Genomic DNA, 24,628 nt, shown 5'->3' with positions numbered 1-24,628 from the left:
TTTGCCTCAGGTCAAAACAGCTTGTAAAGTGGAGATGAATTTAGAGCCCAACACTGTCTGACTCATCCTGAAATGCATTATTAAAGATTTGGGTATGGAATTAAGACCACATTAATTAAATTGACATATGACACTAACTTTTGCAGGGTCCTTAACTTTTTCAAAGTAAAAAAATATAATATATATGTAAAAAAAAAAAAAAAAAAATATATATATATATATATATATATGGGCTTCCGTGGTGGCTCAGATGGTAAAGAATCTGTCTGTAATGCAGGAGACCTCGGTTTGATCCCTGGGTCAGGAAGATCTGCTGGAGAAGGGAATGGCAACCCACTGCAGTATTCTTGCCTGGAGAATTGCATAGACAGAGAGGACTGGCAGGCTACAGTCCATGGGGTCACTCAGAGTCAGACACGACTGAGCAACTAACACACCAACTATATATAATATTTTTACACATAAGATGTATATAGCTATATTTAAAGATATGTATATGTAACTATTTTAAAGATATATATATATATATACATATATATGTATAAAATTTTAAAATGGAAAAACTGCCCATAGAAAGAAAAAGACTGGATAACATTCAGTAGAAATAAGATAAGACAGTATAACCTGACAACAATAAGTGGGTCAGTGCCAAGTTGAAGACAGTTTAGTTGCAAAGCAATTGGGCAGGTGCCTTATATAAGCCATGTTCAATCCAAATGAAAATGAACATAGGCAGGAATGTCCAGAGGCGAGTCTACTTTTGCCCCAAGGAGCTCTGCTACACAACACAGCATGGCAGTTAAAAGTGCCAAACACACATTAGGAAATCTATAAATACTAGATATGATCGTTTTCTATGTCAAGATAATAAATTAAAGCAAATGATTCATCTGTAATTAAACAAATCAAATGGGGAAACTGCCAACTGTCCACTTCCTGTCAGGTGGTATAAACAAAGAACAACATGTTAAGATGTTGAAAACTTTTCTTATTCTGCCTGATCCCAATGGGGTTATGGCCGTGGTCATGTTTTCTTTCAAGAAATCCACAGATATGTTTTGCAGAAGATGATGTATTTATCTATGAAGGGCTTTTTCTTATTGAAGAAAAATTTCAAAATTGCAAGGCTAGGGGGAGCTCCCATGACACATCACTAACCTACATAACAGCCTTATTTCCCAACAATTTCCACCTTTCCATAAAGGATGCTGGGACCACTGACAGGACTCAAATAGGCATGTCTTCCCACCTTTATGCTGTTTTCATGATGTTCTGATCCTAAAATGATCTTTCCCCATCTCTATTCATATCAGTCTTAAATATCTTTCCTATATATAACTTCTTTTCAAATATACTCCAGAATATATAAGTGGCCTGTGTGTGCTCAGTTGTTCAGTTGTGACTGACTCTGTCACCCCATGGACTGTAGTCCGCTAGGCTCCTCGGTCCATGGGATTTCCCAGGCAAGAATACTGCAACAGGTTGCCATTTCCTCCTCCAGGGTATTTTCTCAACCCAGGGATCAAACCCACATCTCTCGCGTCTCCTGCACTGGCAGGCAGGTTCTTTACCATTACTCCATCTGGGGAGCCCAGCTTAGGGCTTCCTTTTTTATTGTGGAATATACATAGCAAAAGTTGAAAAAACATTTATGTACAATCTTCCAAGTAATTCTAGAGCAAACACTCCTATAACACTCAGATCAAAGAACAGCATATGATAACTAGCCCCAGAAGGCCCCTGTCAGCCCCTTCCTTGTTATGATCGTCTCCCTCACCAATGGAGGAAACCACTAGCCTACTGAGTATTATATTAGTCATTTTCTTCCTTTTCTTCATAAATTTCACCTTATGGCAAATCCCTAGGTAGTATGATTTTGTTGTTTTGTATTGTTATACAAATAGAATCATACTATGTGTGTTAGTTCACATTCTGCTTCTTTTCCTATCACACCTGTGAGATTTAGCCATGCAGCTGTGATTCACCTACCTTAATTGCTACACACTGCTGCATTCAATATATCAATACTTCTCTACATTAGAATACAGATAAGACCTTTGGGTTGATTGCAGTTTGGAGCTAATCTGCCATGTGAACTCTCATCCAAGAAACCCTGGTATGATAATGTATAAAACGCTCTTCGACTTTTACCCACATGTGTGATTCAGAGCAGGGATAAAAAAATATGGGTGTGTATGTGTGTATGCATATATATTTTTTCCCTATGAACTTCAAACTTATCCTCTATATATTTTAGATTTAATAGGTAATACAAAACTATTTTTCAAAATTGGGCTATTACATTTCTACAAGCAGTGTAGACGTTTCCAACGTTTGGTGGTGTTCAAAATATTTTAGTCAATCATTTGAGCATACACTGAGAATACAGTGGCAACTTGTAATGTTTTTGTGTTAACTGCTCAGTCGTGTCCGACTTTTGTGACCCTGTGGACTGTAGTCCACCAGGCTCCTCTCTCCATGGAATTCTCCAGGCAAGAATATCAGAGTGGGTAGCCATTCCCTTCTCCAGTGGATCTTCCCGATCCAGAGATTGAACCTGAGTCTATAACGTTCTTAATTTGTATTCCTCTGTTTCCTTAAGGGGTTGATATCTTTTCAGATGTTTACTGACCATTTAGGTACCCTTTTCTAGAAAGGGCCTATTAAAGCCTTTTTACTACCAAGCTGTCTTCCTCATTATACAAAAATATTCACTTTTTACAAATTATGGAAATCTTATAAAGATATATGGAACTATCTTTTATATAATCTGGATATATATTTCTTTAATATATATTAAAGACATGACTGGGCAACTGAACAACAACAAATTGGTGAGCTCTATTTTGTAATAATTTTTCTATTTTAACTTAATTTTCTTATTCACCAGCATATAGATTTTATTACAATTTTATCATTTTATCTTATGCAGAATTTATAATTTATTCTCTTTTTTATTCCCTAGATTATTTATGCATGCCCTTTATCATTTTTTTCATGACTAGCCTTACCAGACATTTGGAAGTATGTGAATACTTCACATATATTATCAGTTTCTTTCATTTATACTCTTGATTATTTAGTTCCTTCTATACTCTTCTAGATTATTTTGTTTCTCTTTATCTAAGTTCATGAGACAAATACCTAGCTTATTAATTTTTAGTCTTTTTCTTTTATAATACAAGCTATAAAGACCATAAACTTACTCCTAGGGTCTGTTTTATCTGCATGCCCCATGTATAAATATGCAGCATTTAAAAAATTCACTTATTTGGCTGCACCGGGTCTTAGTTGCAGCAGGCAAACTCTTAGATGTGGCATGTAGGATCTAATTCCCTGACTGGGGATCGAACCCAGGCCCCCTGCATTGGGAGCATGTAGTCTTAACCACTGGATCACCAGGTAAGTCCAGCATTTTTGTCACTTTCAACTCAAAATACTTTCTAAACTTCATTTTCAATTTTTCCTTTAACACATGAGCTTTTTATCCCATATATATGGGATTTTTCTAGCTATCCTTTTGTTCTTGATTCCTAGCTTAATTGTGGTCAGAAAGAATAAGGTCCTTTTTATCTTGATTTCAGTCCTTTGAAATCTACTGAGATGTGATTTAAGTTCTGGTAAACGATATCTTAAATGTTCTGTATGTGCTTGAAAAAAAATGTATTCCACAGATTTGTACTGCAGCGTTTTGCATATATCTGTTCTGTCACGTTTGTTAATCATATTGGTCAAATCTTCTATAACCATATGAATCTTTTGCTTGCTTTTTCTGTCAGTGACTAAGAGCAGTATGTTTTAATCTCCTATCATAATTTTGAATGTTTTTATTTCTCCTTCTACAAATGTTAAACTTTATAACATATATTTTGAGGTTGTATTACTAGGTTCATCTGAGCCACAGTCCATGGGGTCTGACACGACTGAGCCACTTTCACTTTCACTTACTAGGTTCATATAACCTAAAAGTTTTATATCTTCCTAGTAAACCAAAATTCTAATAATTAAAGTGATCCACCTGCATAAAGTCTATTTTGTATAAAACTGACATACCAACATCAGCATTCTTTGGGGTTTTTTTAGTGTTTTGTAATTATTTTTTAAATTTGTACTGAAATATAGTTGATTTACAAAGTTGGATTAATTTTAGGTATACCGGTGATCCAGTTTTATGTATATTCTTTTTTAGGTTCTTTTCCATTATAGACTATTAAAAGATACTAAGGAGAGTTCCCTGTGCTATACAGTAGGTTCTTATTGGTTATCTATTTTATATATAGTAGTGTGTATGTTTTAATCTCAAACACCTAATTTATCCCTCTCTCCCCTTTCCCCTATGGCAACCATAAGTTTGCTTTCTAGGCCTGTGAGTTTATTTTTGTTTCGTAAATATGTTCATTTGTATTAATAGCATTTTTTTAGATTCCACATATAAGCAATATCATACATTTATCTTTCTCTGTCTGACTTACTTCACTCAATATAATAATCTCTAAGTCCATCCATGTTGCTGCAAATAGCATTACTTCTTTGTATTCCATTGTGTATATATACCACACCTTCTTTATCCATCTGTCAATAGGCACTTACATCACTTCCATGTCTTGGCTATTGTAAATAGTGCTGCTATGAACATTGGAGTGTGTATATGTTTTTGAATTAGAGTTTTCTGAGGAAATATGCTCAGGAGTGGGATTGCTGGATCATATGGGTAGCTTTATTTTTAGTTTTTTTGAGGAACCGCCATACTGTTCTTCCTAGTGGCTGCACAAATTCACATTCCCACCAACAGTGTAGGAGGGTTCCATTTTCTCCACACCCTATTTCAGCGTTCTCTTGGTTAGTATTATAAAGTATATATCTTTCCAACTTTTTATATTCATTCTTTCATTATCCTTATGTTTTAGATATGTCACTTAAAAATAGAAAATAATCAGATTTTTAATCCAATCTGCTGTCTTTAACTAGATCATTTTTAGTTTCTGTAATTGATGAGCTAAAGTTTATCATCTTATTTTGCATTTTCTATTTGTTCCACCTCACTTACGTTTCTCTTTTTTTTATTTCCTCTTTCTCTGGCTTCTTTGGGATGATTAAATATTTTTATCATTCTATTTCCCATCTGCTACTTTAAATTATACACAGTTCTATTGTTTTAGTGGTTATCTTAGAAATTATAACATACCTACATAATTTACTAAAGTTTAAAGTTCTTTACCCTTCTCTCAGAAAATAGAAGAATCTTAAGACACTTTAATGCCATTACTTTATTACATTTTTGTTTTCACTTTTCCCATTTTTTATTTTTTCACTATTAGTTATTATTATTGAATATAGTGAATATTCATTTAGGTTCACATGTTCATTACTTCTCCTTCACTTCATCTTGCATCTTGTCTTTCCTCTTGGGCTCATGTTCCTTCTGCTTCAAGGATAACTTCAGAATGTACTTTAGTGACTAAAATTCTACTTTTTATTTTGCTTAATGCCTACAACTTTTTTCATCCTTAGATGGTATTTTCACTAGCATAAAATTCTAACATACCCATTACTTTATTTCAGCATATTAAGTTTCTAGTTATCTTTTGACTTCTGTTGTTGCTGTTGAGAAATCAGGAGTTAGTCTGCTGGTCATTTCTTCATAATATCCTACCATTTTTTTCTATGACTTCTTTTTAAAATATTCTTTATATACTTGATTTTCTGCTGCACAAACCATTGTGCAGTTGATTACTGCACAAGTCATTTTGAAATAAAAATTAAAAATACACATATTCATATTTTTTAGTATTCATTATACTTCTTGAATCTGTATATTTTGTTCTTTCCTCTTAGAAAACTATTAATTTATAAGTATAAACAGATCAAGATAGATATATAGCTATTTTACGGTCACTGTTTCAGGTACATACAAATTTTAAATTGGTATATATTTCTAGTAGAACTTTTTATCATTATGATGCAATTGTGGGATCTATGCTTGTGATATATGGCATTATTTCTTCAAATATACTGCTTCTATCCAATTATGCTTTCCTTGGTGGCTCAGACAGTAAAGAGACTGCCTGGAGTGCAAGAGACCTGGGTTTGATCCCTGGGTCGGGAAGATCCCCTGGAGAAGGAAACGGCAACCCACTCCATTATTCTTGCCTGAAAAATCCCATGAACAGAGGAGCCTGGCAGGTTATAGTCCATGCAGTCACAAAGAGTTGGACACGATTGCATGACTTTACGGAGAAGGCAATGGCACCCCACTCCAGTACTCTTGCCTGGAAAATCCCATGGGTGGAAGAGCCTGGTAGGCTGCAGACCCATGGGGTCGCTAGGAGTCAGACATGACTGAGCGACTTCACTTTCACTTTTCCCTTTCATGCACTGGAGAAGGAAATGGCAACCCACTCCAGTATTCTTGCCTGGAGAATCCTAGGGACGGGGGAGCCTGGTGGGCTGCCGTCTATGGGGTCGCACAGAGTCGGACACGACTGAAGCAACTTAGCAGCAGCAGCAGCAGCAGCAGCAGCATGACTTTACTTTTCACTTTCTTCAAATATACTGCTTCTACCCAATTATGCCAGCAAATCTGGGAAATTCAACAGTGGCCACAGGACTGGAAAAGGTCAGTTTTCATCTCAATCCCAAAGAAAGACAATGCTAAAGAATGTTCAAACTTACTGCACAATTGCATTCATCTCACACGCTAGCAAAGTAATGCTCAAAATTCTCCAAGCCAGCCTTCAACAGTACGTGAACCGAGAACTTCCAGATGTTCAAGCAGGATTTAGAAAAGGCAGAGGAACCAGAGATCAAATTGCCAACATCCATTGTTGGATCATCGAAAAATCAAGAGAGTTCCAGAAGAACATCTACTTCTGCTTTCTTGACTAGACCAAAGCCTTTGACTGTGTGGATCACAACAAATTGTGGAAAACTCTTCAAGAGATGGGAGTACCAGACCACCTTACATGCCTCCTGAAAAATCTGTATGAAGATCGGGTCAAGAAGCAACAGCTAGAACTGGACATGGAACAACAGACTGGTTCCAAATAGGGAAAGGAGTATGTCAAAGTTGTATATTGTCACCCTGCTTACATAACTTACACACAGAGTAGTACATCATGCAAAATGCCAGGCTGGATGAATCACAAGCTGGAATCAAGATTGCCAGGAGAACTAACAATAATCTCAGATATGCAGATGACACCATCTTTATGGCAAAAAGTGAAGAAGAACTAAAGAGCCTCTTGATGAAAGTAAAAGAGGAGAGTGAAAAAGTTGGCTTAAAACTCAACATTCAGAAAACTAAGATCATGGCAAATAGATGGGGAAACAATGGAAACAGTGAGAGACATTATTTTTAGGGGCTCCAGAATCACTGCAGATGGTGACTGCAGCCATGAAATTAAAAGAGGCTTACTCCTTGGAAGAAAAAATATGACCAACCTAGGTCAGTTCAGTTCAGTCGCTCAGTCGTGTCCGACTCTTTGCGACCCCATGAATTGCAGCACTCCAGGCCTCTCTGTTCATCACCAACTCCCGGAGTCTACCCAAACCCATGTCCATCGAGTCAGTGATGCCATCCAACCATCTCATCCTCTGTCGTCCCCTTCTCCTCCTGCCCCCAATCCTACCCAGCATTAGGGTCTTTTCCAATGAGTCAACTCTTCACATGAGGTGGCCAAAGTATTGGAGTTTCAGCATATTAAAAAGCATAGACATTACTTTAATCAAAGCTATGGTTTTTCCAGTGGTCATGTATGGATGTGAGAGTTGTACTATAAAGAAATCTCAGCACCGAAGAATTGATACTTTTGAACTATGGTGTTAGAGAAGACTCTTGAGAGTCCCTTGGACTGCAAGGAGATCCAACCAGTCCATCCTAAAGGAAATCAGTCCTGAATGTTCATTGGAAGGACTGACGCTGAAGCTGAAACTCTAATACTTTGGCCACCTGATGCGAAGAGCTGACTCATTGGAAACGACCCTGATGCTGGGAAAGATTGAAGGCAGGAGGAGAAGGGGACGACAGAGGATGAGATGATTGGTTGGCATCACCGACTCGATGGACATCAGTTTGGGTAAATTCCGGGAGTTGGTGATGGACAGGGAGGCCTGGCGTGCTGCGATTCATGGGGTGGCAAAGAGTCGGACATGACTGAGCGACTGAACTGAACTGAACTATGCATACTACCCATTTCATCACACAAACTATTTTTTAAAACACATATTCAAAGGTAGAGCATTAACAAAATTAATAAAATTTTAATATTTCATCAAAGAAACTTAATATGTCTGGAATTGCTTTATTGTGAATGCATGGTGGTGTTTAAAAAAAATTATTAGAATAACTTGGTACCATTGTCTTGATTTATATGAAGTCTCCAGCAGTTTACCCGTCACTGCCACTGAATTATCAGTGCAAATGTCAACATAGTGTAAGAGGAAAATAGTATCTATAATATATTTTGTTATTACAATAGTATTGACTCCAAAACCCTTGAGACTCTCAGGAAAACTCCAAGAGACTAAAGACTACACTTTGAAAACTTCCACACTAAGGCAATGCTTCAATTTGTTAAGAGTATATATTTATATACAACACACTCAAATGCATGTATGCCGATATATATAAAGTATGTCTTGCTGCTGCTGCTGCTGCTAAGTCACTTCAGTCGTGTCCGACTCTGTGCGACCCCATAGACGGCAGCCCATCAGGCTCCACTGTCCCTGGGATTCTCCAGGCAAGAATACTGGAGTGGGTTGCCATTTCCTTCTCCAGTGCATGAAAGGGAAAAGTGAAAGTGAAGTCGCTCAGTCGTGTCCGACTCTTAGCGACCCCATGGACTGTAGCCTACCCGGCTCCTCCATCTATGGGATTTTCCAGGCAAGAGTACTGGAGTGGGGTACCATTGCCTTCTCCGAAGTATGTGTTAGTCTGTATTAAAATCCCATAACTAATATTTGCCAGCTGTATGACATGAAGTGAATTATTTCACTTCTGTGAGCCTCACTTTCCTCAACTATAAAGGAAGGATAATAATAATTCTTACTTCAAAGAGATGTTTAAAAATTAAATGAGATTAATTTATGCTTAGCAATTAGCACAAAGCCTCATAAATATTACCAGATCAATAAATATTAACTATTATCACTACCTATTACTTTTTAGAGTTTTTTTCACTAACTAAATATATGAAAGCATATTTTCAGAAATAAAAGCTACAGTAGCATCTCAGCAATTTTTCCCATCAAGAACTCAGAACACTTGGCCTACTTTGTAATCTTAAATAGCTTATGATTATGCAGTACCCATTCCTGATTTTGAATCATGTTTTGATGGCACAGTTTTCAATACTGCATCTATTTAACTTAAGCACATTACCTAATTTACAAACAGGATGGGTAGTTAGTTCCTGGTTGAGTTACCATAAAGATGGTGACATACTCTGATGCCAATTATGCTTTTATTGGATGACTACCAATAATAGTCCAGAATCTCAATTGGGTATTGCTGATACTGACAAATAGTGCCCAATGTATCCCTGAGCTGACTGCATAGTTTCAGAAACACTTCCATTCCAGGATGAAACAATGGCTGAACAATAACTGAACTACCTGAAGATCTAGATTCAGGACAAAAATTTACATGCTGCCCCTGAATTTTCCAGTAGTCATGTATGGATGTGTGAGCTGGACCATAAAGAAGACTGAGTGCTGAAGAATCGATACTTTTGAACTGTGGTGTTGGAGAAGACTCTTAAGAGTCCCTTGGACTGCAAGGATATCAAACCAGTCAATCCTAAAGCAAATCAACCCTGAATATTCATTGGAAGAACTGGGAGCCTGGTGTGCTGCATTTCATGGGGTTGCAAAGAGTCCGACATGACTGAGCAATTGAACAACAACTAGATTTGATGCTGGGTTCTCCTAGTGCTGCTGTCTTGTAGTCTTGAAATCAGCAGTAATACATCGATTGAGCGCACTATTCTTTATTCCTTTGAATAGGAGCTGGGTTCAAAGTATTTGAAATTGCTGGCTTTGACTTGATATCCCTCTGACCAAGACTGGCTCATTACCATCCTCATATGCTTTTACTTCCTTCTGCCATGGTTCCAACTCTTCTTTACATGCCATAAGGAGTTCTGCCACTTTAAAATTATTTTGGGGTGAAAAGGTGTCACCCATCAAGTTGCAGAAATACTTTCTGTCCTCCACTTTTAGTAAAGAGCATGCAACAAAAAGTGAAAGTGCTAGTCCCTCAATTGTGTCCAACTCTTTGGGACCTCATGGACTATAGCCTGCCAGGCTCCTCTGTCCATGGAATTCTCCAGGCAAGAATACTGGAATGGGTTGCCATTTCCAACTGAAAGCTTCTGACTTTCAGCAACCTGCCACCAATTCAAATCTAGTAACTATGGCTGATTCACAAAGTATGTCTGATGATCACAAAGTCTGAAGATGCTGCTGGCCTTTCTGCACAGTGTTTCTTCTGGTTGGTGCTGGTTTTGTTGCAGGCTTCCCTGGTGGCTCAGATGGTAAAGAATCTACCTGCAATGCAGAAGACCAGGTTGGAAAGATCCCCTGGAGAAGGAAATGGCAACCCACTCTGGTATTCTTGCCTGGAGAATTCCATGAACAGAGGAGCCTGGCAGGCTACAAGTCCATAGGGTCCCAAAGAGTCAGACATGACTGAGCGACTAACACTTTCCCTTTCACTTTTTGTTGCATGCTCTTTACTAAAAGTGGAGGGAAGGAAGTATTCCCAGTAATCTTATGAAGGATGAAGGTGTGTTCCCCCTAGATTTTGCATTGGTTCTGTCAGGTGCCTAAGAGTGTACTAGGAACCCAGAACCACCTCTCTCACTGCTGGAGAGTTCCTGACTGTCCATTTATGCAAATATGGTTACAAGTACCTGTTGGGGTGAAGGTCTGCTGTGGTTGCAACTTCTCAGACACAGGTTTCTTTCACTTGCTCATCCCCCAACCCCTTCTGCTCGATCTCAAGGCAGCTCTCCATAGACTCACCTGGGGCTGTGATGCTCATATTTCTGGTTCAGAGATTCCAGCTCTAATAGGGGAGGGTTTCCCTAGGGTCCCAAGCTAACTGTTCTGTGCCCTCTCCTGCCAGGCCATCAGAACAGCAGCTCCATTTCCTAGATCAACAAATACCACTGGGTAAAAGGGGCTCCCAGTGCTTTTCTCTCTCTTGAATTTCAACCCTGATTCCTCATTTTCTTACAGCAATTTGATGCTTTTAGGACGACATCCTTTTGTCCAGTATTTTAATTAGTTTTTAGCCAGAGGGTTAGGCTGAATAGCCAGATTGCCATGTTCCTGGAGCTGAAATGGCATTTATTTGTATTCCTGTCACTTAACGTGTTTCATCTTGTACCTGGAGTTCTAACTACAAGCAAATCCACAGGTGCTCAGAGCTGTACCCCTAATCCTCCAGTATCAAAGTCTAAAGAGCACTGCCCACTGCAGGGCAATTCTCAACCAGACTTCTATCTTCTCCCATCCTCTCACTATACAATTTTGCTACATTCAGTCAATTCTAAGAATAACATTTTGAGTCTCAGGGACAATACTATTGTGGGGGACAGTGACCCACTTAATCACATAGCAATGAATGGTTATATCCCAGTAATAAGTGGTTTTCACAGGGTCTATTGAAGGTGGTATACATGTGCTTGTGAGTATGTGTGTGTGTGTGTTTGCGGTTGCGTGCACACACACAAGAGAAAGTGAGAACAGGAAAGAGAGAGGATGAGTGGATTAAGATTTAGACCAATCGATTCCATTTTGTTGTACCTAGAGCTTCATGACTGCGAACGGGCACGATGACAATGACTTCCTTATTTGGACAATCAGAATAAGCTGTTCAAAAAATGTCATTGTCAAAACGTGTGTATACAACCTAAGAAGCCAGTCCAATAGCGAACAGGTTTGATTTGTATCAAAGTAATTTGTAATTTTAAATAATTCAAATTCTGTATGTAATTCAGACACTGGGTACATCATTCTCACTGAGAATAAAGCTTGCAATAGATGCATCCAGGTGAAGATACAGCATACTACGTCACTTGGTCATGAGTTAACTATGAAAGTTATTTAACGTAATTTAGAATCAGATGCTTCACTTGTTAATCACAGGCCTGGACATGAAGTTGTGTAAAACTCATTCAAATCTCACATTTCTTCCAAAGATTAGGATATGGCTATTTGAACAAATACAACTGATTTACTTCATTGTACAGCAGACTGACTGACTTCGTTGTACAGCAGAAACTAACACAACATTGTAAATCAATTATATTCCAATGAAAAAATTTTAAATAAATAAAATACAAAAAATGGAAAAAAAGATTCTAGAAATAAGTTTTTTGCATATTTTTACATGCAACAATAAAAAAGAATCTCACAGACAAGATGTTAAGCAAAAGCCATTAGACACAAGAGTACATATTGCCTGATTTCCTTTACATGCATTTCAAGAATGTAAGTTTCAGGCAAAACTTATCTAACACTTGACAGAAGTCTGAATAGTGGTTACATCACTACCTGGGATGATACTGATTAGAAAGGGGCATGAGGGAACTTTCTGGCTCAATGATAATATTTTATCTTTATCTGTGATGGTTGTGTGAGTATATACATACATAAACATTCATTGATCGTGATATTTGATATTTGTTCACTTAACTACATATATATTATACCACAGCTTTTTAAAGTGTATAAACAAGGACTCAAAAGTTACAGACTGTATTATATCAATGTTTATAAAAAGATAAAAACAATTCATCCTTTTCTTTTTAAAAAAAAGATGAGCATGAATGGCATTTTACTTATTACCACCCATGAATGCCTTAGTTAGAAATGCGTATGATATTTTTAAGTCTTAAAGCTTAATTCTTTCATTTAAAAAAGAAATCCTCATTCAACTTTTGCCAGGTCAGAATGGCCTCCTCATCCATTCTCCCTGATGCTCCCATTATTTTGAATTCAAGACACTGTTACTGTTGCTGCTCAGTCACTCAGTCATGTCTGACTCTCTGTGACCCCACAGACTGCAGCATGCGAGGCTTCCCTGACCTTCACTATTTCCCGGAGCTTGCTCAAACTCACGTCCATTGAGTCAGTGATGCCATCCAACCATTTCATCCTCTGCCCTCCCCTTCTCTTCCTGCCCTCAATCTTTCTCAGCATCAGGGGCTTTTCCAATGAGTCAGCTCTTCGCATCAGGTGGCCGAAGTATTGGAGCTTCAGCTTCAGCATCAGTCCTTCCAATGAATATTCAGGGTTGATTTCCTATACGTTATGGGAATATCTATGCAATTTAACTTTGCCTGGAAGCTAAGCTTCTCAATTCTCCATTGTAGGGAGCAAAATTTGCCACCCCAAAATGTCTCTTTAGCATGTAGTTTATTTCAAGGTGAAAACAATCAACGCTCAAAAGACTCGGGAAAAATCTGATCTTCCCCTTAATGGCCTAAAAGAGTTTAGATTAAGGACCTGTTCCCCTGAACAGAGCTGTCACCAGAGATATCTGCAAAGAATATGGGCTGGATGTGGTGGCAGAAAGTCCAGGCAGGAACTTACAGATCTCAGTCCACTTTGTGTCTCATGGTCTCTGTGTGGCCTAGCAAACATTTATTTATGAAACATTTGCATTTCCATCTTCATATAAATTGCTTTCCTCCCCTGTGAAGTCCCACTACCCCCAATATCCTCTTCTGTCTTTAGCTGAAGATAGTACTGAAGGGGAAGATTTTAGCCATTTTAGCAAGTTACTCTGTTTTCCTGCGTCTCCCTCAAATATACATATTATTAAACATTTGATTTTCTCCTAATAATCTGTCTCAGGTTGATTTCATTTGTACATCAGCCAGAAGAACCTAAAAGGGTAGAGGAAAATTTCTTCCTCCCTGACACCACCAACCCCCTTCATCAAAGGAAAAAAAGATTTTAAAACAGCACATAAATATTCTAAAGAATTTCAATGTGAAAAGAAAAAATTATAATGCTCAATTGCAATGGAAATGATGGAAACTACCATTAAACCCATATTCTATCTTGAGACAGTTTGGACTGTTAATAATTGCCAGTATTATCAAGTACTCACTATGAATCATGGTAAGAGCATTTATCTGGTATTATGTTATCAGATAACCACAGAAATTCATGACATAGATACTAATATTAACCACACTGAATGAAAAAAGAACCTAAAGATTAGAAGAGTTAAAAAAAAAATTACCCAAATGTGGTTAGTAACTGGCAGATGGTGGATTTAAACTCAAGAAGCTTGATTCTAAAACAAAAATTCTTCACCATCGAGCTCTAAAAATCTTCCTTATAATGGACTGAACTCTGTCTCCCTCTACTTTGCACCTAGCTCTGCTCCTGAGGGATACACAGAACAACTTTCATCCCCTTCCATATGACAACATTTCAAATGCTGGAAGAAAATTGTCGAGTCCTGCCCCGATCTTCTCTCCTACAGATTAAACACCGCCACTGCCTTCCACAGTTTCCTTTTTTTAAAAAAAGTTATGACTTGTTTCAAGTCATGTCCGCTTGCTTAAAATCTCGCACAAAACGCACCCCAGTGTATTCAGTGATTGCCTGGAAATGGAAGAAAAGAAACGTATACAACACAAAGCACACTGCTAGTCTGCTCCAGAAGAGAAGAACCACTTTAACGGAAACTAGAAATGACTCATACGGAGTGGAAGAAGTGGTCAGAAGAAGGAGCCCTGGGACTGTGTGAAGGAAAGTTACATGGCTCAACATAGACTGGAGTTAAAATTCCCCTCCAGGTCCTCCCCACCATTCTATGCAAAACAAAGAACTCTCTCACCCGAAGGAAAAAAAATGGACATTACGGTTGATTACACCCAGCTCCCAGCCCGTCCAGCCTCTGGCCAACCTCCAGAATTCCTTGCCACAGCCGTTAAAGAGATAACTACTCCGAACAACCTTAGAGAAGAACAAGCCCCCTTAAGACAGTGGATTTCCACATATCTGCCTGTATATACCTATCTTTCCTTGGGTTAGGGCAGCACCTCACTAATCTGACTGCTGCCCCTTCTCGGCTTATTAAAGGTGATCTGTTCCTGTAAAGTGCTGCTCTTATTCTTTTTCTGAACTTGCCTTCTCTAACTCCCTTACCCTACACTGTACACACACCACACTCAGGATAGACGTCCCTGCAACAAGGGACGGCTCCAGGAAAACGACATGAAGATACTTCCTTCTCACCTTCTACTTTCCTAAAGCCTGATCAAAGCCACTGATCCTTGAGCAAAATTTTGGAGCTCCAAATTTCATGGCACAGACAGGCAGGCCATGTTGGATAGCTATTGGACTGGTCAACAAGTTCATTCGGGTTTTTCCATAACATGTTAAGGAAAAACCCAAACGAACTTGTCACCCAAACCAATACCTCTCGTATGCATAGAAGTCCCTGTGAAAACTCATGGCTGGCTGTCAGACAATCCAAGTGGATAAAGATGAGCAGTGCTCACTTGTGCAAGCCTATCTTGGATGAGGACCACCTGGGTTCAACACAGGGCAGTCAGAAGCCTATTGGGATGGTTGGTAATGATATCCCGCCACAGGGCCAATAAATACATGCTGTGTATCCTAGTGATGGAGAGTCCAAACAGGAGTGGGGGAGGGGAGCAGGAAATAAAGAGCTTTGTTCTTAAATCCAGTAAAACTTCCTGACCAGGTTTATCAAAGTCTCAGGGAAAGATATGAACAAGATACATTGAGACAGACAGGAGCACAGCAAGTCTAGCACCTGACGCACTGGGAAAATACACTATCCAGCAGCCTGATGGCTGATATCTGACTGGTCCCTAAACTGGAACAGAGATTAGAAACACTCAGAAAGAAGGATGCGGACAAGAGGGCTGTAAGGTTGGAGGTATACCCAGGAGTAACAGAGATAAATGTGACAAGGAATAAATACGAGAGAGAGGAGGAGGCTGCAACTAAGAGACAAACAAATGGTGTTTTTTCTGATTTATATAAAACATCAAAGAAGACAAAAGGGACCCAGATTAGAAAACATCAGCCATCTTTGTAAAAACCTCTTCTTTCTCAAGATAGATTGATTGACTGTCAGAGATTAAGGAACAACAAAGAAATACCATCTCCTGCATTTTAAGAAACAATCTCCAAAAGGCAACCAAAACTATTTACCTAGGAAAACCAAGAGCAGAAGCTATTTATATTATATTTCAGGAATGGATGTTAATGTGTTCAGAAGTTCAAATACTTGAGATCTTCTTATAAAATTTAAACTTAAACAAAGTGCTTCCAAACCTCCTCCTTGCCTCACTGACGAACACAATAAAGCTCCCGGGGCTTAGATCTTATTATTATTAAATACTTACTAAGTCTCCCTGGTGTGCTGAATGCCACACATAATAGATGGATAAATACATCGTGTGCCCTCCTTTGAAGAGCTTAAGAGTCTTATAAAACCGATAGGACACACAAATAAACACCTCCAAATCTCTGCCAGAGAGTATTTACAAGAATCGATGTCATTACCACGCCTTGGTGCTGGGTGCAGGGGAGAAAACAGAATTGGTCTCATTTGATGAAAATGGAGAAATGCTCGGACATAATTATCCCAGCAATATGCAGCCTGCTCTCTCCCTTCCATCCACCCCAGAGAAGGTGCACCCCCCTCCTGTCCTTAGCTAATCTTTCCATCCAAGTCCTCCCTCCATCTCGTCTCCTGCTGCCACTCAGGCTCAGTCCTTCATCTTTTCCGGCCAGGATCACAGTAAAGGCCTCACCGCTCTGAGCAATCCTCCTGCACACCGTCTCCCAAGGAATTTTCTTAATAAAATGTAAATTTCACCGTGTCACTCGTCTGTTTAAAGATTCTTCAGTGGCTTCCCACAGCTCTCAGGATATAGTCTGAATTAATCCCCTTGCGGGACAAGAAATGATCTTTGCGGTTTGCATCTTTCAGAGATTTTTCACTCTCACCTTACGGCTCCTCAAGCCTACTGTCCTTGACTTGAAGGCTCCTGAATCTGCTGGACCTTTACACATTTCCCCATCTTAACTCACGCCCAAGAGGGCCTGGGCTGCCTTGCCCTTCTCTCCTGATGGAGCAGTTCAAGCATCACCTTCTCTTGAAAGGCATTTCTAAGCCTTTCTGCATTTCCCTGGGCTGGCCCTGCTCCAGGCCTCTTTCTGTTCTCAAGTGAGGCCCTACAGGTGCGCCTCCTGTGACAGCACTGTGTCAGTCCTTGACTATCTCCTCAACTAGACTAGGAACAACTCCAGAAAACAACTGGATCCCATTCTTTTCTATATCTCTAGCACTGACACAGAATTTATAAAGAAAAAATAAGAGCTAATGAGCGTACTGCATGCAGTCCATGGGGTCGCAAAGAGTTAGACACGACTTAGCGACTGAACGACAACAAATGAATCTAAAGCAAAATAAAACAATACCTTTGAATACAAAAATGAATGAATGGTTAAGAATCCGACTGCCAATGCAGGGGACATGGGTTAGATCCCTGCTGCAGGAAGATTCCACATGTCATGGGACAATGAAGCTCATCGACAACTACTGAGCCCTCGCGCCTAGAGCCCGTGTTCCAAGAACAAGAGAAGCCACCACAATGGGAAGCCCACGCACCGCAACTAGAGAAAGCCCACATGTAGCAACAAAGACCCAGAGCAGCCCCCCAAAAAAGAATGTATGAGGGATCAGTGGTGGTCCAGCCTCGAGGAGACCTTAGGAAAGGACTGGATGCCTACTGTGAACTCCAAGGTTCTGGAGAAGCTGGAAGTGGGAAGAAGGAGGAGAGGGATATGAGCACAAGGGCTCCCAGGCAGGAAACAAATTCCTCTCAGGGATCTGCTCTGACCTCCCAGCCTGGGAAACAGGAACCAACCTGCAACCCCTGCAGACTTTGTGTCAATATCTATTATTCTTTACATGGTTCTCCTTGGCTAGCTGCTCACCACAGGCCATACATCAAACTCCCAATCTGCTGGCTTTCTGGAAGGCCCCTTATCTTCTGCGGCTTTGTGGGAAGATGGTCTCTTCTCTCTCCCTTATTGGGACCCCCATCTAGGTCTGAGGCTCCCCCCAGCCCCTCGCACAGGCACCCCCCCCAAGCACAGGACACCGGCTCAGCGTGGTCCCCACCTTGCAGAAGGTGGAGCTGCTGGGACACACGAACCTCTTAGTTACCCGTTCATTTCAGCCTCTTTCACTCGCCTCCTTCTCCGGTTTTTTCCACCTCCTTCTGAAGAAAGCTTTTAGCTGGAGAACAGCAGGCTTGACAGCCCAAGCCCTAAGGAGGGGGCAGCTTTGCCCCACCGTGCACACGGGCCAGCAGGTGAAGTTAGAACAGCCCCCAGCACAGAGCACGGGGAATAAGGAGGAGTAGGATTAACGGAGTCCCCTGTAACCCGGAGCCACCTCCCCCTTCTGTAGGGAGGGGCTCCTGATGCTGGCTCCTCGGGGCTTCCCACCCCGGGCAGCACAGGGTGGTCTTTAGGATGGAGCTGATGCCGCTACCCCTCATCACAGTCTGATGCTCACTCCGGTGGGACTCAACAACTGTATGCCCTGAACAATAGCCAACCAGGCTCTCTTGCTATTCCCAGAGCAACAGGAGAAAGAGGAGCGCAAAGGATAGGGGAGACGATCAGAGGTGAAGGAGGACATGAGTGGGACATAAAAAGATAGGAGAAAGTGAACAACATCTCGCATGTAAAGGAGATGCTTCATGAACGACACTAGGAAGGAATATGCGCTCCTGTACAAGTGCGTATTTAATACGACTGGCAGGAAACCACCTTGAGGGTTTCAGAGAGCACAGCACATCCGGGAGCTGAGCAGGCTCCCCTGAGCCTCCTCGGTACTTACCTGTGGGCACAGGGTCAGGATGAGACCACATGAAGGCAGCCTGGGTTTCAGGTGGTGTCTGAATCTGCACTGCCCTCTGTAAGAATCAGGGCTTCCCTGGTGGCTCAGACAGTAAAGAATCTGCCTGAAATCCAGGAGACCTGGGTTCAATCCCTGGGTCAAGAAGATCCCCCGGAGAAGGAAATGGCAACCCACTCCAGTATTCTTGCCTGGAAAACCCCATGGACAGAGGACCCTGGCAGGCAACAGTACAAGGGGTTGCAAAGAGTTGGACACGACTGAGCAACACTAAGAATCAAGGTGACTACACTGTAAGAGGAACATGGCCTTAGGATTTGGAGGTGCCAGGTTCAAACTACTTTTGCTGTATGACTGGCCTCTATGAGTCTCGGTTTCCTTATCTTTAAGATGGGGCTGAATATAATACCCTTCACAGATTTGTCTGGGAGGAGTCCATGCATATGTATTTTGCAACATGCAATAAATTGTCAGCTCTGGGTGCCTCCCACTGGGGAAGCAATAGACTTCCTTGGCAGTCCAGTGGTTAACACTGTGCTCTTCCAGTATAGGGTGACAGGTTCGATCCCTGGTCGGGGAACTACAGTCCCACATGCTGTGAGGCATAGCCAAAAAAAACATAGGAAAGCAGGAAGCAGAAGAGTAGGAAGGTCTGGACGCACATTACAAACCCTTGGGGCTCCTCCTGTTCTCTGCTTAGAAGATCAGGTAGGCAGGCTCCTGGTCCCATGGGGAAGAATCCCAGCCCTATGCCTCAGGGGGCTGGGTAACATCTCACCTTACTCCGCAATCTTCCCATCCGAAAGAAACGACTGTGCCCTCCTCCTTACACCTGAACCAAGAGTAACAGTGGCAGTGAGCATCACAGAGCCCAGGTAGAAAGAATATGAAGCCAATACCCAGAGTCCACATGGCCTGGATGGAAGACCCCACATATATCTATAGTTCTATACAAGCCATGTTCACCACATTTCCTTTTCTTTTCTGAAACAAAAGTCCCATTACAGCATGTGTGTATGTGCTAAGTCACTTAGACTCTGTGCAACCCTATGGGTCATAGACCACCAGGCTCCTCTGTCCACGGGATTCTCCAGGCAAGAATACTAGAGTGGGTTGCCATGCCCTCATGCCCTCCTCCAGGGGTTCTTCCTGACCCAGGGATCAAACCCGCATCTCTTGCATCTCCTGCATTGGCAAGTGGGTTCTTTACTGCTAGCGCCACCTGGGAAGATCCATTAGAGCACAGGCAGAAATAGCACTAAGACATGGCTTTTTAAGACTAGAATCTTCTATTCAATGCCTCTTATGCCCTTCTCATAGAAGCCTGAATTCTCAGCACAACCCAAGACACACATGGAATGGCTAGAGTGAAATAGATGGTGGAGGACAGTTTCATACTCTGACACACACAGGGAATCTCCAGAAACTTCTACATGGCGCCACCTTTAAGAACCTGCTATTCCAAGAAGGGGTCAGAACTGGAGTCTGAGAGGCAAGGAAAGGTTTATAAGGGGTCCTGGAATACTAGTGCTGCCACGTACTCTCTGAAGCACTGGGAGACTCATTTTGACCCTTTAGGCCTCCAATTCAAGACCTAAAAAATGAATGGTCTGCAAGGTGCCACCTGCAGGTGAGCTTTGGGGAAGGGGTCACAGAGGTGCTACAGATGCTGTTTAATGTGACTAGAAGGCACTGGGCTGGGCATGCACTCCTGCCCCACTATTCCTGACATTATCCCCGCACCCGCTCCAGGGCCGTCTGAGATACCTCAAGTGGAGACAGTGGTTTCTAAGATGCCACCCCCTCACTGCCTGTACCTTTGGAAACTGACTTTCTGTCTCCAAACCTTGGTTTCTTCATCTATAAAACAGGGGTACAAACAGTGTCTACTTCCTAGGGTAGTCACAGGATTAAATTAGTTACCTTATGCAAAGCCCTTAGCACAGTAGCGGGCACCCTGAACAATATTGTCATGACTGCTGATGTATTTTCATCTTCAATTCTAAATTCCTCATTCCACTCATTAAGCCTCCCATGGAAGGAAAACCCACCTCAGCATCAGTCCTGGACAACACGCCACAAGCAAGTGGCTAACCCATGACCAGGCTTCAAGGGACTACTAGATGGAGCCACCGGGCCGAATTCTTCAATAAATGGCACCTGGACTGGTTCTTTGCCCACCTACACCCTCCTCCCTCTCCCTAGCCCTAAAGCCAGAAAACCACTGAACTTGAGTTAGAAGCACCAAGTTCCAACTCAGACCCTGCCACTATGCAGCCTTCTTCTACACATTACTTAATGCCTCTGAGCCTCGGTTTTCTCATCCGTAAAAAGCAGGCAAGGAGCCACCAGCTTAGAAGCAGAAATAAGGTAACCGAGGTGAAAGCAACCAGCATAGGCCCTGCTGAGCGTTAGTCACACAGTAACTTAGGTCAATTTCAACTTGACTCTGAGCCACTCCATTTCCTCGCTCTCCACTAGCTGTTTAGACCTGCCAGTGGGACCCAAGGGCATCACCCAAGTCCTGGCCACAGGCAAACCAACACCATTTACTGTCCTCTCTCTCTATTTTAAGCAGAGCCTCCTGGGACTGCTCCTGGCCATTCTGGAACAGTCAGGCATCTTGCGGATGTAACGCTGGAGGCATCTAGGTCCTTGGAGCAGCACCGCCCAAGAGGGCTTCCTGCAGCGATGGCCATTTCTATCTGCAGGAGCCAACATGCAGCCCTTGAAATACAGCTCAGTAATTGAGAGACTGAACTGTTATTTCATTTAACTTTAATTAATTTAACTGTAAAGATGATCTATGGGTATTGCATCCCATACTGGACAACACAACCTTAGAACCACCCTCAGTTGATGCCAAAGTGCTAACTCTGGCCACTCTTTTGAGCAAGACATCCCAACCCTTCCAACCAGCTGGCTGGTATCTGTGTTTGGACTTTGCTACTTCCACCAGGACTGGTTTGGGGAAGCAAGAAAATGAGATCACTCAATGGCTATTTCCAATGCCCTCCATGATCATGAGGCAGCCAGAAGACTTGTTTTTAACATGCAGGTAAAATCAACATTTCCCTGGTTCACTGTATTTGGGGGAATGTATGTAAATTTCAGCTAACTTTTTGTCAGTAATAGTCGCTGAGGGTTTTGCTTCCAGTGGGATTATTTTGTGGGGAATCTCACCAAAGGGCAGAGCTTTTAGGCCAGTGATAAAAGGGCTGTGCCCTGACTGAAGATGAGGAGCAAAAGGCTGGGGACCTTTTCAAACATGAGATCTCTGGCAATTCAATTTCACTTGGTCAAAAGCTTACAAGAATTACCTTACTTCACAATATTTTTTACATTAATCTTGCCAAGATCAGATTCCAGGAAGCAATAAAGAATATTAAGTTAGCTTTTACTTTAAATCAGAAAGCTTGTTAGGTTTCATATCTTACACAAATTATCATCTTTGCCAAACTGAGACTGGCCCTAAGGGGGTTGAGAGAGAGAGCGGATTTGTCCTCTTGTTTGGAACGTGTGAACTTTGAATAGAGTCATGACCTTCATCCAGGGTATTAAATGTGTCCTGTGGATGGTTCTCAGTCACTTACTCAAGGCAAAAACAAAACAAAACACCACGGTCCAAGTGAGAGAAAGTAAGGTAAAGTACATCTGCTTATTTGATAAAAATCTGCTGAGACTTTACCATTTCTATATCCATCACCTACTCAATGGACATGAGTCTGAACAAGCTCTGGGAGACAGTGAAGGACAGGGAAGACTGGCGTGCTGCAATCCACGGGGTCACAGAGTCAGACACGACTTAGCAACTGAACAACAATAACAAGCCTTTACCACCTGCCCAGGAAGACACAGACAATAGGGCTCCAAGTCCAGTTAGAGGTAATTTATAAATGAGTAATTACCATGTAAAAGACACACAGCCCACACAAGCTGCCTGGGAGCACAGACATTCCACAGGGAAAGTCAAGGAAGGCTTTCCCAAGAGGTAGCCTTGAGTTGAGACTGAAGACTGGAGAGAAGTACACCAGGCAACAAGGGGAAGGGGGAAGAGCTGTGCTTCCAGAAGAGGACAAAACCACAGCAGGGGAACGCGTCTTCTATACCCGGGATGAGCTCCAGAACTGGCCTGTTTTGGGAAGTTTCTCAGTCTTCCCAGTCTTCACTGGCTACCTGAGCCCTCTTCCAAATGGAAGCCACCAGCCCAAGAACATCCTGCCCGTTCAGGTCATGCCCCACTATGGGAAGGCTCCAAGTTGAGTCCTGCTAACGAAATCCCACATCAAGGATACTGCTTCTTTACACAAAGCCCCAGCAACCGGCCATCCCTATGAATGAATGGTGTTTGCTCTTTCTGAAAATAGACCCCTCACTGCCGCCAGAGGTAGCCACTTTGGATGATGATCCAAACATTTTAGAGGGAGCTGAGGACCATCAGGGTGGGCTGGCTGTGTTGGGAAGTGCTGTAGTACTATTATAAAAGAGAGAAGAGATGTTAAGTGATAGCTGATTTAATGAGAGGAATGTCAGGAGGTTAAAAGCAGCTGCAAAGTACAGTAAAATAGAATGAAGTAGAAGAAGAAAAAGACAGTGATGACCAATGTAAGTGTGGGATAGCTGGACTTTTTTCTGGAATGATATTAGATTCTTAAAATCGATCTTCTAAGCCATGCTTATTGAGGACACTAGTTTTCAGAAGGTACATTTACCCCAAACTGCAGAAGACGCTAGAATATTCACAGGAAACTATATAATATTACAGATAAACATATACTCAAAACTAGCCTATAATTGTTAGATGAGAAATATTTGTTCCATTAGGTGACAATATCTCATTTTAAGTGACAATTTCAGAATATACAAAAATTCTTCTTTCTTTCTTCTTATTCCGGATGCTAGAAAAGTGTCGGATTTTTTGGGTAGAGGTGTTTTTTTTTTGTATCATCTTATAAATTAGGTCACCTCACCAGGCTTTTTGGACATGCTGGGTGGATTTTCCCAAATAAAGACATCACAGTGGTCAGCTGGCAACATCAATGATAGAATTCAGGTCCCCAGAAACTGCGACCAAGTAGGGCACACTGTGACAATAGCCCTGGACCTGCCATCAGACAGCCATTAGATTTAGCTTTGGGTATGACAGGTCCATTCTTGTCTCCTTATGCACATTTAAAAAGACAAGTCTCCTAACTCTTCTGGACCTCAATTTTCTAATCTGTAAAAGGGGAATAGTAGGAATACCTCACAGTATTGCTAGGAAGATTAAAGACAATGATATAAATGGAAAATAGTAGTCACTAAATCTTGGTTCAGTTGATTCTGATAAATACCATGCATTGATTCATAGTAGGAGTTTGATGGTCTGGATGTTTGGGGGTAGTTGTTTTTATGGTCATTTTTTATTTTTATTGGAGTATAGTTGCTTTACAATATTGTTTCTACTGTATAGCCAAGTGAATCAGCTATATGTATACATACATCCCCTCTTTTTTGGATTTCCTTCCCATTTAGGTCAACACAGAGCACTTAAATAGAGTTCCCTGAACTATACAGTAGGTTCCCATCTATTTTATACATGGCATCAATAGTGTATAAAAATATACATATATGTGTATATATATAGATGCGTGTGTGTGTGTGTGTGTGTGTGTGTGTGTGTGTGTGAATCTCAATCTCCCAATTCACCACTCC

The 24,628-nt window shown here is 41.3% G+C and overlaps 1 protein-coding gene across 6 annotated transcripts in view; it reads right to left on the bottom strand.

Annotated features, from left to right (window-relative positions):
• Positions 1-24,628, bottom strand: part of GRIN2B (glutamate ionotropic receptor NMDA type subunit 2B) — an 815,960-nt gene that overhangs the window by 407,578 nt on the left and 383,754 nt on the right. The gene's annotated exons all lie outside the window — the stretch shown is intronic.

Source organism: Giraffa tippelskirchi, chromosome 4 (assembly GCF_054371585.1).
Source record: "Giraffa tippelskirchi isolate mGirTip1 chromosome 4, T2T-mGirTip1v1.2.pri, whole genome shotgun sequence".
Taxonomy (NCBI): domain Eukaryota; kingdom Metazoa; phylum Chordata; class Mammalia; order Artiodactyla; family Giraffidae; genus Giraffa; species Giraffa tippelskirchi.
This window is presented reverse-complemented; position numbering and strand designations above follow the sequence as displayed.